The 12977-nt window shown below is 38.7% G+C and overlaps 1 protein-coding gene across 1 annotated transcript in view; it reads left to right on the forward strand.

Annotated features, from left to right (window-relative positions):
* DDX43 (DEAD-box helicase 43) overlaps window positions 1-12977 on the forward strand; it is a 995487-nt gene that overhangs the window by 103373 nt on the left and 879137 nt on the right. The gene's annotated exons all lie outside the window — the stretch shown is intronic.

Consider the following 12977-nt stretch of genomic DNA (forward strand, 5'->3'; position numbering starts at 1 on the left):
CTACTATTTACAGAACATCTGCACTTTTTATTCTATGGTCCATTTCCCCAACCTTTATGGTGAAAAATTAAAGTTCTCACCAGGAGGGCCTTAAGTATACTCCATCCTGTTCTTCTGTCTACGTTCTCTCTGACTGCATCTCAATCCTAGCATGGATGGGGCAGTGTTATGTCTTGTGTTGTGCACTTGTGGTTCAGTGTGATGGGTAAGCTGTCTGGAGAGTGGTGCTCATTGGGACTGTGCACACGTTTTTGGCAATATTCCTTGGCACTCCAAAAGAGGAGCTGTGGGTTTGGTGGGATGCTATGATTTTTGGTTGGCCAAGTGGCTTTTGCTGGTTTGCCGATGGCTGAAAATTTGCCTGGGTCAGGTGGAAGGGATGGAGCCCTGGTAAAGTGAAGCCAGTTCCTTTCTCTTGGCTCTCATTCTATGGTGCCTCCCCTTGACGTCTCCCTCACTGATGTTTCTTGTGTAAATCATTAATTGTTATAATCTTGTGGTTCTGTTTTGGCTTTTTCTGTGATGCCCCTCTGGAGCTGTTTGCCAGTCCAGGTTCTAGCTTCCTGAATGCTTGCTCCTCTCCCAGCTGTGGGACCTGATAAAGAATATTAGGTTGCAGTGTGGTGGTATGGCATTTTTAGTGCATGTCAAAAAACACAGGGGCCCCCTGAAAACACTGATACAGGGCAGACGGGCAGGGGAATCCAGAACAATTCAGTACAACAAAACAGTCTGCCCCCTCAGATACAGAAACTGGCTCAATTAGAGTCCCCTCATAGGATAGTTAGTAGTAAGCTCACCAGGACCAGCTCACGAACAAATTTTCATAATCAGAAGAGTGTATTCAAAATTGTATTTCATTTTTAAAAAAATGTAAAGTCCACATCTTTTTCAAAAGTAACAGTACATGATTACAACATAAATACAGTTTCAATCATTCAACCAATTTCCTACACATCCCTTCAGTCACACAATTCAACTCAACCAAGCACATACAGTCCTCAGACATCCAGAACATATCACACTTCAGTTGCCAGAATAGACTAGGTATCTGGTCCAAAATAGTCTCACAACAACAGTTGGAGATTAGATGAGCAGATAGCAGGACAAGCTTAAAGTGCCAACGCGCGTTTCGGTGCTAAGCCGGATCGTAGGCCACACCTTCATCAGGGCACACAGTAGAAGGGAGAGGGGAGGAACAACAGCAAGGACCTGAAACAGGTAAACATTTTTTTTCCCCCTTTAGAACATTTTCATACTACAGTCATAATTTCATTATCCATATTACTTTTCAAGACTGATTATATAAATGCTAAGTCACTTTAGATCCTGCTGGTTAACACCAAGTGAGCTTACTACTGCATGGTTAAAGCGGTTTTAAAATGTCCTACAAAAACACCCTAATAGGAGGAACCCACAACATATTACATCACAAATACTGTAACAACAAAGGAAACGTAGATAACGTCAGTAAGGATTCAGTAGTCCCCCGCTCATGGTACAGGGTAAAGAAGGCCCAACCTCCATGTTAATATACTATAATCAGATCCAGACAATCGCAGAGGTACCATGGGCTCTGGCGCTAAACAAGGCTATGACACTCGAGAATGGGAATAGCAAGGTAGGGTCATAAATTCTTTATATAGGGGGGGGGGGGCAGAACATTTTTATGGGTTTTTGGCAGGCCATAGATAATAGGCATGCGAGTAGGGGTAGTTGTGAGAAATTCCGCCTCCTTGGTGCAGATATACCCATTCTCAACTGCGCTAGTGACAAGGGCCAGAATTCGTTGTTTAAGAAGTTCATCCGGACATCTGGTAATTTGTTTATAATGTCTGGTGGATGAAAGTAAGGTAGTCATTTTGTTGACATAGGTGGGCGTATTGAAGACAACGATACCTCCACCTTTGTCACAGGGTTTAATCGGTAAGCGTAGATCTTCTTGCAAAGACTTTAGAGCCGTGTTCTCTCCTACTTGGAGGTTGTTGTTAGGCTTATGCACGAATTAAATGATTTTATCAATCTTCTTAAGTACGGCTTTTTCAAAAATTCCTACCTCTGGTCCTAGAACATCAAGACTGGGAGTAAAGTTTGATGGAGGTTTAAGGCCAGATAGATTGTCTGGCCCATCAAGAGAGGGTCTGGTAAGGAAAAACTTTTTTCAGGCGTATCTTCCTAAAAAATGAATGGAGATCCCTTGTAAATTCAAACCGATCAAAGCCAGTCGTGGGAACAAACGACAGACCCCTGGACAGAAGATTCAAAGCATCCGCAGGAATAGAGGTATCAGACCGGTTGAAGACCGGAATTGTGTTCATGTTCTCCAGTATTGGGTTTGTCTTGTTTGAATATACCTCTGTGTCCGTTCCTGACCCTGATGGAAAGCCCTCACTTGTGGAGTCCGATTTTTGGGTCGAAATTTTTTAGTGCAGGTTCTCCTCCCCCCACTATTTCTCCTGTCCTATTTCTGATGCATCCATTGGTCTGTACGACCAGATAAACAGTTGGCGCTTTGTGCTTTTAAGCATTATTTTTACCTTCTAAAATTGCATATCCCAGGTCTGCTGATTTTTGTGATTTTGGTGTAAAATAATTTATTACATTTTACTCTATTTTTCTAAATTATTATGGGATTTTTCTTAAATTGTGTTTTCACTTTATTACTGCTTGTGTGCTGCATTTATACTTTGTAAATTGCCTCTAAGTTAAGCCTGACTATTTTTGTGCAAAGCTGCCCGATGGTAAAGCACAGGTTAATTTGAGGTTTAATCAGTATTGGGTTACTTTTCATAGATTCACATGCTTGAATCATTCCCCATCGTCGAGATGGGAGTCCCACTGTAAAATATTCAAACAGCCCCTTAAATGCTTCATAGGCTATAGTTGCCTTAAGCCAAGTAAATAGTCTATCAATGTCCTTTTGAAAAAAGAACCAAATGTTGGAATCCAGCCAGCTGCCAGCAACCTCTAGAACACTCATCAGCTGCAAAGTTCTCTCAGATTTTCACTGCACGTTGTGTGGAAGGGAGTCTCCCTGAGTTCTACTCCGTTTTTCTTTAACTTTCTCAAATCTTGGCATGATGTCAGACAAAGAAGGCCTTTTCTGCCCTTGTAAGACCTGTGGCAAGAAAAGAGTCCATGTGGATGTTCCACATAGAAATGCACAGGGGTGTGGAATTTAATAAAATATCTACTTGTCCATGGGGCAGGTTGTAGCTTAAATGTACTTGTCCTGTATCACATTCCACTTTTCCTTTTTGTGCCATGTAATGCAGCGACACATTATGGCAGCAATCTCATTATTTAAGAGCTCTGAAATAGCCTCTCTGAATATGCCAGGGCTCCTTCCATAGTAGGGTTTGAATACTAGCAATTCCCTTATGTTGCCATGTTTCCACAAATCTACATACTGGTCTAAAGGTAATGGTAAGCAACAGTTCCAGGGTTAGAAAGCCCTATTGAGTCTGTGCAAACTTACTACTTGCATGTTTTAAGTGTTCTCACCAAATCGTCTCTAATTTTTTCCCATACTGAGAAAGGTTGGATATTTACACCCGACAGTGGCAGACGTAAAACTTCTTTCAGGGTTGGGAAAAAAGTGGTTGGAGGGAAAGTAAACTTGCTAACACTTTTCGCATGAGCAAATCTACACCTTCATATTTGCTCATGCAAACATTTGGTTGGCAAATATTTTCTAGGAGTACTATTTCTTGGTCTACTTCTGTAAAGACTTGTGAATTTACAAAAGTTGCATATCTGCACTTAATCCAAGGACATGGTGCACTTTATTTAATAATTGGGTCCCTAATTAGGTCTGGCGTTAACCATGACCTTTTGAGTTTATTAAAATGTTGTCTCTATCTCGGCTTGCTTCACTGTAAGTGACAGCATTCTGTTCTTTCACAAGGAGCATATCGACACAGTTGTTTTGATCAGTGCCAGGAACTACTGTGCAATATGTACTTTTTGAGATTAAAGCAATTTTTGCTTTTCCCAATGTTTGTTATAATGGTGAGGGCCTGACAGCTCCCACACCAATAAGTTTGTACAAAAACCATGCCAAAACAAGTCATGCATTGGCAAAACCAAAAGGCTGACCAACAGTTTCATACCCACTGGCTTTACCAATGCTTGTTTGTATGGGTTTCCCATAATCTTATTAGACCTGGTTACACTGATTTTCCATTATGAATATTTTTGGGAAATACTTGCGTACGTCAACACATTTTACTAACTGATGCTGTACAGAAATTGTATCTACATATTTTCAGTAGTGTAATGAAATGTGTTTTCATTTTTTTGTGAATTTTTTATTTTGAAAGCAAAGTATCCTCAATCTTGCTTTCAAGCTTCTACAATTATTTGCATCTAATCAGAGAGCATTCTGAGAGCAGTATACAAAACCTCATATTGCTAAACATTGAATACGTGTGTACATTGAATACGTGTGTACACATTTTTATACTCTCTCCACTGTCGGTAGTGCAGTCTGAGCTTACAATATTTACTTATAGTGCTCACCCTAATAATGAATGAATAAATGAACCATAAATAAAAGTTTGAACTGCATTAACATATGGACACAAATATTACCTTAACTGCAAGCAATGCTTTTCCCGGATCCTTAATGTGCTATTGTAAACAGGCAGCCAAAGGGTTTGCACTGTGGGGGTTTGGACCTACTTGTCCCAAGGACAAAATACACCTGAAAAATTGTTGCCCTTGACCCCAAACAAAATGTCCCGGGTGTTGGGCTATCGAAATTCCACATCCCTGAATGAATTTACTGCCTTTATGCAAGGCTTGAGGTGAGAGAATGCAAGATCTGCCGCACCTTTTCAAATAAAACCCTCAAGGACAGAGCGGAAAGGTTGTTATTGTGGCTTCAGACCACTAAGCACCAGTCGCTTTCTTCGGATGAGTAAAGTGAGAGAGTCTCTACATCTCATAAGAGGGCCAGATCTAAGGACCGTTTTTCAGGTAAAGGTAATAAACCTCATAAGCCTTCCCAGGACTCCAAGGCTTCAAAAAAGAGAGGAGAGCTAAACACTCTTCTGAGCCATCATTATCTGTACATTCTATGCCTTCCAGGAAGGAAGGAGACTGTCCTAGAGCCTCATCTTAGGATCCTCTGGAGAGGAAATCTAAAAAAAAAATCATAGTCGTCAATGCTTCCTTGCTCGTCGACGGCATTCAGTATTATATTAGCGGTTTGGTAACTGTTAAGACAAGAGCGCACTGCTGGTGAAGGAATATACAACATACACAGTAAGTTTGGTGCTCAAGACAAAAGTTGGTCGGTTACCAAGACCTCTCAATGTGCTAACAATTTAGCTCAATCAAAACCAAAATATTTTATCGAGCACTCAAAAGTTCAAACAATTATTCAGTAGTCGGTTATCTTGTAATGGTTTTAATCTTGAATCTTTCCAATTATTATCTTCATTGGATACATTCTTCAGTATTGAGAGTTCTTCATTCTACATGTAGCCAAGCAGTCGTGCAGCCAACACTTGTTTCGTCTGGTCATATAAGACCAACAACTTACTCAGGGCTGCAACCCAAACAAAGTATAACAATGCCAATATGTTAATAGATTATCAACCGTAAAACATAACATTAAAGAAGTTTCTGGAGTTTCTAGGGAAACATCCCAAACCTTAAGGGTGCTCAATAGTAGATATAGGTAAAGTAAATGTAGGCTTACCACCAAGTAGAAGCACCTTAGTATAGTGTATTCATAGTAGGATCTAAGTTGTGACCTACATCATATTAATTAGGTTTGAAAATACATAGGTAGTTGATAGTGGGTTAGTTATAGTAGTAAGCAGTCATGTAGTGGGGCTTCATACCTATATTTCTCCACGTAGCTAAATGGTGAATCTCAAGTTCTATTCATGTCAAATTTAATTCTGTATAAAGATAATGTAAATATCATTGTCAGCTAGAGTATTAGGCGTAATTTACAGATTTAGCATGTCTCTATCATTATAACCACAGTGATGTTGGTAGCTCTTACCCGTTTCTATTTCGCATTAGTATATCTTTCGGGTCTACCAGGCTCAATATACAGTTGTCCGTGTCAGTCACCTAAAATGCGAGAGCCCAAGTTAGCGTTTATACTGAATGCGGTCTAAATACTATATTTACAGAAACAAGGGTTCCGCATCATCTGGTAGTTGTTTAAAAGCATTCTCACCTCTCGTACAGCGTTCTGTACTTCGTAGCGAGATTCTCTGTTCTGGCGTCCTAGTTGGGCGCCATCTTGCTATTCTCATTTATACTTACAGGAACTAGCGGGCGCCATCAGAGTAAAACACGTATTCGTGTTTGATAATATTATTTTAAGATCACTATATTTCAAGTATATATTGAGGGAAAAAAGTCGCAATAGAGGCGATTTATGTATATGAAGATTAACTACGTATATTACGATACTTGTTAATTTATTAGAATCAAAATCCGAAAACTATATAAAAATATTCACTATCTTTAATCTCATGTTTGAGATTATTTCTTAACTCCATTGAACGCTAATTATTTGAGAATACCAAACTATCGATTTTCACATAGTTTATCATAAGTTAGTCTCAGAACGTTTCTGAAATTTCGACGCCATCTTAGAATGGTCTTATTGTGGTTAAAAGTACTAGACTACAAGGGTCTATATAGAGTATAGCGATACTGCGATTAAACAGCTTGTTATGATATTGTAATATTTGGAAGCATAACGCGTTTACTCGATGGTCCACTCTCAGTTTGAAAGATGTTCATTATTTAAAGGTATTAGATGTAAAAGTAATGTTATTAACAGTAAGACAGCCAATGCTGTTGGTCATCAAATCTGAAGGAACATTAGAACTTAGCCCCACCAACATGTCACCAGAGTTTTTAGTAGCCGAATACATAGCAAGATTTTAGGAGAATTAGAGACGAGGTTGTGGGCACATTTCAAAATACCTATCTACATGTAAAGTAGAACATGTTAACTACATTCATCTTCTAATTCTTATCGTAACAAATAGTGGCATGTATCTAGTTAGAATTGCCAAAAGTAACATTTTCTTTTCCATACATTAATCAGTCACAATATCATTAATCTATGGGCTCTAGTAAGTTTGGTCATCTCATTAGTAAATATGTGCGGTCATACATATAGAATACATTATCATACATCTTAATATCCCAGAATACATTACAGGTAATGTTCTACAGAAACATTTATTCATTTCCTAGGAAGAATTCATATTCATGGTCAACATTTAAACCCATTTCTACAGCCTTCAGTTTTATCAGCCAGGTTACTTCCTTCCTCCTTAATGTTAGTATTCTATTCCCACCTCTAGGGTCTGATTCTATGTGGTCTATACCATGATAGGTAAAGTTATGTTTCGCTCTCTCTGAATGGTTTCTAAGTAGATGAGCCGAAGTTGGGTACTGTGTATCCCCTTGTTTAATGGCTCTAAAGTGTTCTGACATTCTATCTCTGAGCCTTCTTTTGGTACTCCCAACATATATCTTTCCGCAAATGCATGCAATTACATACACAACAAAAGTTGTGTCACAGTTAATGAATTTCTCAATAGTAGTTTCACCCGTATCGTTATAGTTGAAACTTGCTACTTTTTTCTTTGCCCATCTGCATGGAGGGCATTTCCCACACTTATAAAACCCTTTGAACTTTGATAACCAGTCTTTATTAACTGGTTTCGTAGGATAACTGGGGCTAAGTATGTTAGCAAGTGTCAATCCTTTCTTGTATGTTATGGACGGATAACGAGTAATGTATGGTGTGATATCTTGGTCTAACATCAGTAAAGGCCAATGCTTTTTAAGGATTGTGTACAGTTTAGTACTTTCCGTACTGTAGTGTGTAATTAGTCGTACCTTACCCTCAGTTTCAGAGGTTCTTTTGTCAGATTTAGCTTTTAACAGGTCTGCTCGTTTTAATTTCTTGACTCTTGAGACTGCTGTGTCTATAGTTTGTGTTTCGTAGCCTCTTCTCCCAAAACGTACTGACATATCTTTCAAGTTCTTATGAAAGTCACTGTCCTGGGAACAGTTGCGTCTGGCTCTTATTATTTCACCATATGGGATACTGTTCAGTTGACTTTTTGGGTGACAGCTCTTGGCGTGAAGTATTGCATTACAGCTGGTTGGTTTTCTGTACATTCACCATTAAGCGAGACAGAAGCATCCTCTAGCAATGTATCTAGTGATGAGGATACACTAGCTACAACTACGACTGCCTCAACATCAGAAACTAATTTTTTAGAAGAGGTTCAACGGTTACGAAGGGGGAACCGAGATACAGAAAGGAACCGAACTACAACTGCAAGAGGACCAGGAGAGGCAGGAGAGGAAGTGGGAGATCCAGGGTCAAGAATAAAGAGAAGTCTGAGATCCTGGAAACAACAGAATTAGGAGACAATGTAGAAGTAAGTGACATTGAAGTCATTAACTTATCGGATTTTCAATTATCGAATGATATGATCTGTATTCTTAAAAAAGGCTTAGGTTTCTGTCCAGCAAAGAGGCAAGACTGGGTGATGACCAAAATTGACCTTTTTAAATTTATTAAGAGACTGAAAATAAAAAACTTCTTCTCAAACACTCCAGAGAAACAGGTAACACCAACAAAAAGAGGGCTAAGTAATCTTACTACACAAGAACTGAAAGATACTCAACTTCTACTGTCTTTAACAGAAAGTGAAGATGACCCTTTGACAATATCAAAATTGATGGAAGACCTAGAAGTTGAGCGATATCTGACGGAAGGTAGCGGTCTAAAGTTACGTTCTAAATGGACCCCTAGACTTGCACATAATAATACAATAGATGTATTCTTTAAGGCAGTGAGTACTGACATAGATAAAGAACTAGACCGACAGCAACCAAGGTATCTTAACCCAAAAGAAGATAACCTATCACCTGGAGAAAGGAAAGCTTTGAAAGAACTCATGAATAAAAGGGCATTACAATACATAGAGCAGATAAAGGTGAAAACCTTGTAATACAAAATACTACTGACTATAAAAGTGATGTCCTTACTTAGCTTAATGATACACGATACTATATCAAACTAGAGACCAAGCCAATGAAGGATCTTATAGAGACTATCAATAATAAGGTTAAGGAATGGTATGACTTATCCCTAATAGATCGTGACGAATACCTATACCTTCAAACAACCTATCCGAGATCACCATGTCTTTACACATTACCCAAAGTCCACAAATGCCGAGACAAACCGCCAGGAAGGCCGATTGTCTCTGGCATTTGTGGACCTACGGAACATCTCTCAGAATATATAGACACATTTCTGAGAGAATTTGTATATAACTTGCCCTCCTTTGTAGAGGATACCAAGTTTATATTGAATTTACTCAATGATATGTTATGGGAAGAAGGGATGCTACTAGTTACATTAGACGTGGTATCCCTATACTCCAATATTGATCATGACCAGGGAATGAAAGCACTTGATTTCTTTTTAAGCAGAAGATCAGCGGAACTTTATGATCACTCGCAGATGCTTCTTAAAATGACAGAGCTGGTATTGAAGAATAATGTTTTTCTTTTTGACGGTGTATGGTACCGTCAACGACTCGTTACCGCGATGGGAGCCAGATTTGCTCAGTCTTTTGCCTACCTCTTTATGGGGTGGTACGAGGCGGAGCGAATCTGGGGCCCAAGCAACGGTGAATGGATCCAGTATTTACATTACTGGGGTCGATTCATCGATGACTGCCTCTTAATATGGACAGGATCAGTAGAGCAACTTAAAGATTTTTTTGACTACCTGAATGTTAACCCTTATAACCTGCAGTTTACAACTCTATATGACTATAACAAGATCACATTCCTAGATATTGAGCTATTTGTGGAAGAAGGTCATCTTAAGAGTAGAATGTACAGAAAACTGACCAGCTGTAATGCAATACTTCACGCCAAGAGCTGTCACCCAAAAAGTCAACTGAACAGTATCCCATATGGCGAAATGATAAGAGCCAGGCGCAACTGTTCCCAGGACAGTGACTTTCATAAGAACTTGAAAGACATGTCAGTTCGTTTTGGGAGAAGAGGCTACGAAACACAAACGATAGACACAGCAGTCTCAAGAGTCAAGAAATTAAAACGAGCAGACCTGTTAAAAGCTAAATCTGACTAAGAACCCCTGAAACTGAGGCTAAGGTACGACTAATTACACACTACAGTACGGAAAGGACTAAACTGTACACAATCCTTAAAAAGCATTGGCCTTTACTGATGTTAGACCAAGATATCACACCATACATTACTCCTTATCCGTCCATAACATACAAGAAAGGATTGACACTTGCTAATATACTTAGCCCCAGTTATCCTAAGATACCAGTTAATAAAGACTGGTTATCAAAGTTCAAAGGGTTTTAGAAGTGTGGGAAATGCCCTCCATGCAGATGGGCAAAGAAAAAAGTAGTAAGTTTCAACTATAACGATACGGGTGAAACTACTATTGAGAAATTCATTAACTGTGACACAACTTTTTGTTGTGTATGTAATTGCATGCAGTTGCGGAAAGATATATGTTGGGAGTACCAAAAGAAGGCTCAGAGATAGAATGTCAGAACACTTTAGAGCCATTAAACAAGGGGATACACGGTACCCAACTTCGGCTCATCTAATTAGAAACCATTCAGAGAGAGCGAAACATAACTTTACCTATCATGGTATAGACAACATAGAAGTGTCTAGAGGTGGGAATAGAATACTAACATTAAGGAGGAAGGAAGTAACCTGGCTGATAAAACTGAAGGCTGTAGAAATGGGTTTAAATGTTGACCATGAATATGAATTCTTCCTAGGAAGTGAATAAATGTTTCTGTAGAACATTACCTGTAATGTATTCTGGGATATTAAGATGTATGATAATGTATTCTATATGTATGACCGCACATATCTACTAATGAGATGACCGAACCTACTAGAGCCCATAGATTAACCCTTTCGATGCTCATGACGAGCTCAGCTCGTCATGATGCACAGTTGAGCTGTGCTGATGACGAGCGGAGCTCGTCATGACACCAGCAAAATGGCAATTTCCAGCACAGGGGGGGGGGAAACGCCTAGCAGCCAAGGTGTTAATGATATTGTGACTGATTATTGTATGGAAAAGAAAATGTTACTTTTGGCAATTCTAACTAGATACATGCCACTATTTGTTAAGATCAGAATTAGAAGATGAATGTATTTAACATGTTCTACTTTACATGTAGATAGGTATTTTGAAACGTGCCCACAACCTCTTCTCTAATTCTCCTAAAATCTTGCTATGTATTCGGCTACTAAAACCACTGGTGACATGTTGGTGGGGCTAAGTTCTAATGTTCCTTCAGATTTGATGACCAACAGCATTGGCTGTCTTACTGTTAATAACATTACTTTTACATCTAATACCTTTAAATAATGAACATCTTTCAAACTGAGAGTGGACCATCGAGTAAACACGTTATGATTCCAAATATTACAATATCATAACAAGCCGTTTAATCGCAGTATCGCTATACTCTATATAGACGCTTGTAGTCTAGTACTTCTAAGCACAATAAGACCATTCTAAGATGGCGTCAAAATTTCAGAAACGTTCTGAGACTAACTTATGATAAACTATGTGAAAATCGATAGTTTGGTATTCTCAAATAATTAGCGTTCAATGGAGTTAAGAAATAATCTCAAACATGAGATTAAAGATAGTGAATATTTTGATATAGTTTTCGGATTTTGATTCTAATAAATTAACAAGTATCGTAATATACGTAGTTAATCTTCATATACATAAATCGCCTCTATTGCGACTTTTTTCCCTAAATATATGCTTGAAATATAGTGATCTTAAAATAATATTATCAAACACGAATACGTGTTTTACTCTGATGGCGCCCGCTAGTTCCTGTAAGTAAAAATGAGAATAGCAAGATGGCTCCCAACTAGGACGCCAGAACAGAGAATCTCGCTCCGAAGTACAGAACGTTGTACGAGAGGTGAGAATGCTTTTAAACAACTACCAGATGATGCGGAACCCTTGTTTCTGTAAATATAGTATTTAGACCGCATTCAGTATAAACGCTAACTTGGGCTCTCGCATTTTAGGTGACGGAGACGGACACCTGTATATTGAGCCTGGTAGACCCGAAAGATATACTAATGCGAAATAGAAACGGGTAAGAGCTACCGACATCACTGTGGTTATAATGATAGAGACATGCTAAATCTGTAAATTACGCCTAATACTCTAGCTGACAATGATATTTACATTATCTTTATACAGAATTAAATTTGACATGAATAGGACTTGAGATTCACCATTTAGCTACGTGGAGAAATATAGGTATGAAGCCCCACTACATGATTGCTTACTACTATAACTAACCCACTATCAACTACCTATGTATTTTCATACCTAATTAATATGATGTAGGTCACAACTTAGATCCTACTATGAATACACTATACTAAGGTGCCTCTAGCTTCTACTTGGTGGTAAGCCTACATTTACTTTACCTATATCTACTATTGAGCACCCTTAAGGTTTGGGATGTTTCCCTAGAAACTCCAGAAACTTCTTTAATGTTATGTTTTACGGTTGATAATGTATTAACATATTGGCATTGTTATACTTTGTTTGGGTTGCAGCCCTGAGGAAGTTGTTGGTCTTATATGACCAGACGAAACACGTGTTGGCTGCACGACTGCTTGGCTACATGTAGAATGAAGAACTCTCAATACTGAAGAATGTATCCAATGAAGATAATAATTGGAAAGATTCAAGAATAAAACTGTTACAAGATAACCGACTACTGAATAATTGTTTGAACTTTTGAGTGCTCGATAAAATATTTTGGCATTCAGTATTACATCGACCATGCCGACGGCAATCCAGGCTCCAATATCGTCTATTAGAATCTCTGCGCCGACAACAAGGCCATAGTTATTGA

Source organism: Lissotriton vulgaris, chromosome 6 (assembly GCF_964263255.1).
Source record: "Lissotriton vulgaris chromosome 6, aLisVul1.2, whole genome shotgun sequence".
NCBI lineage: Eukaryota > Metazoa > Chordata > Amphibia > Caudata > Salamandridae > Lissotriton > Lissotriton vulgaris.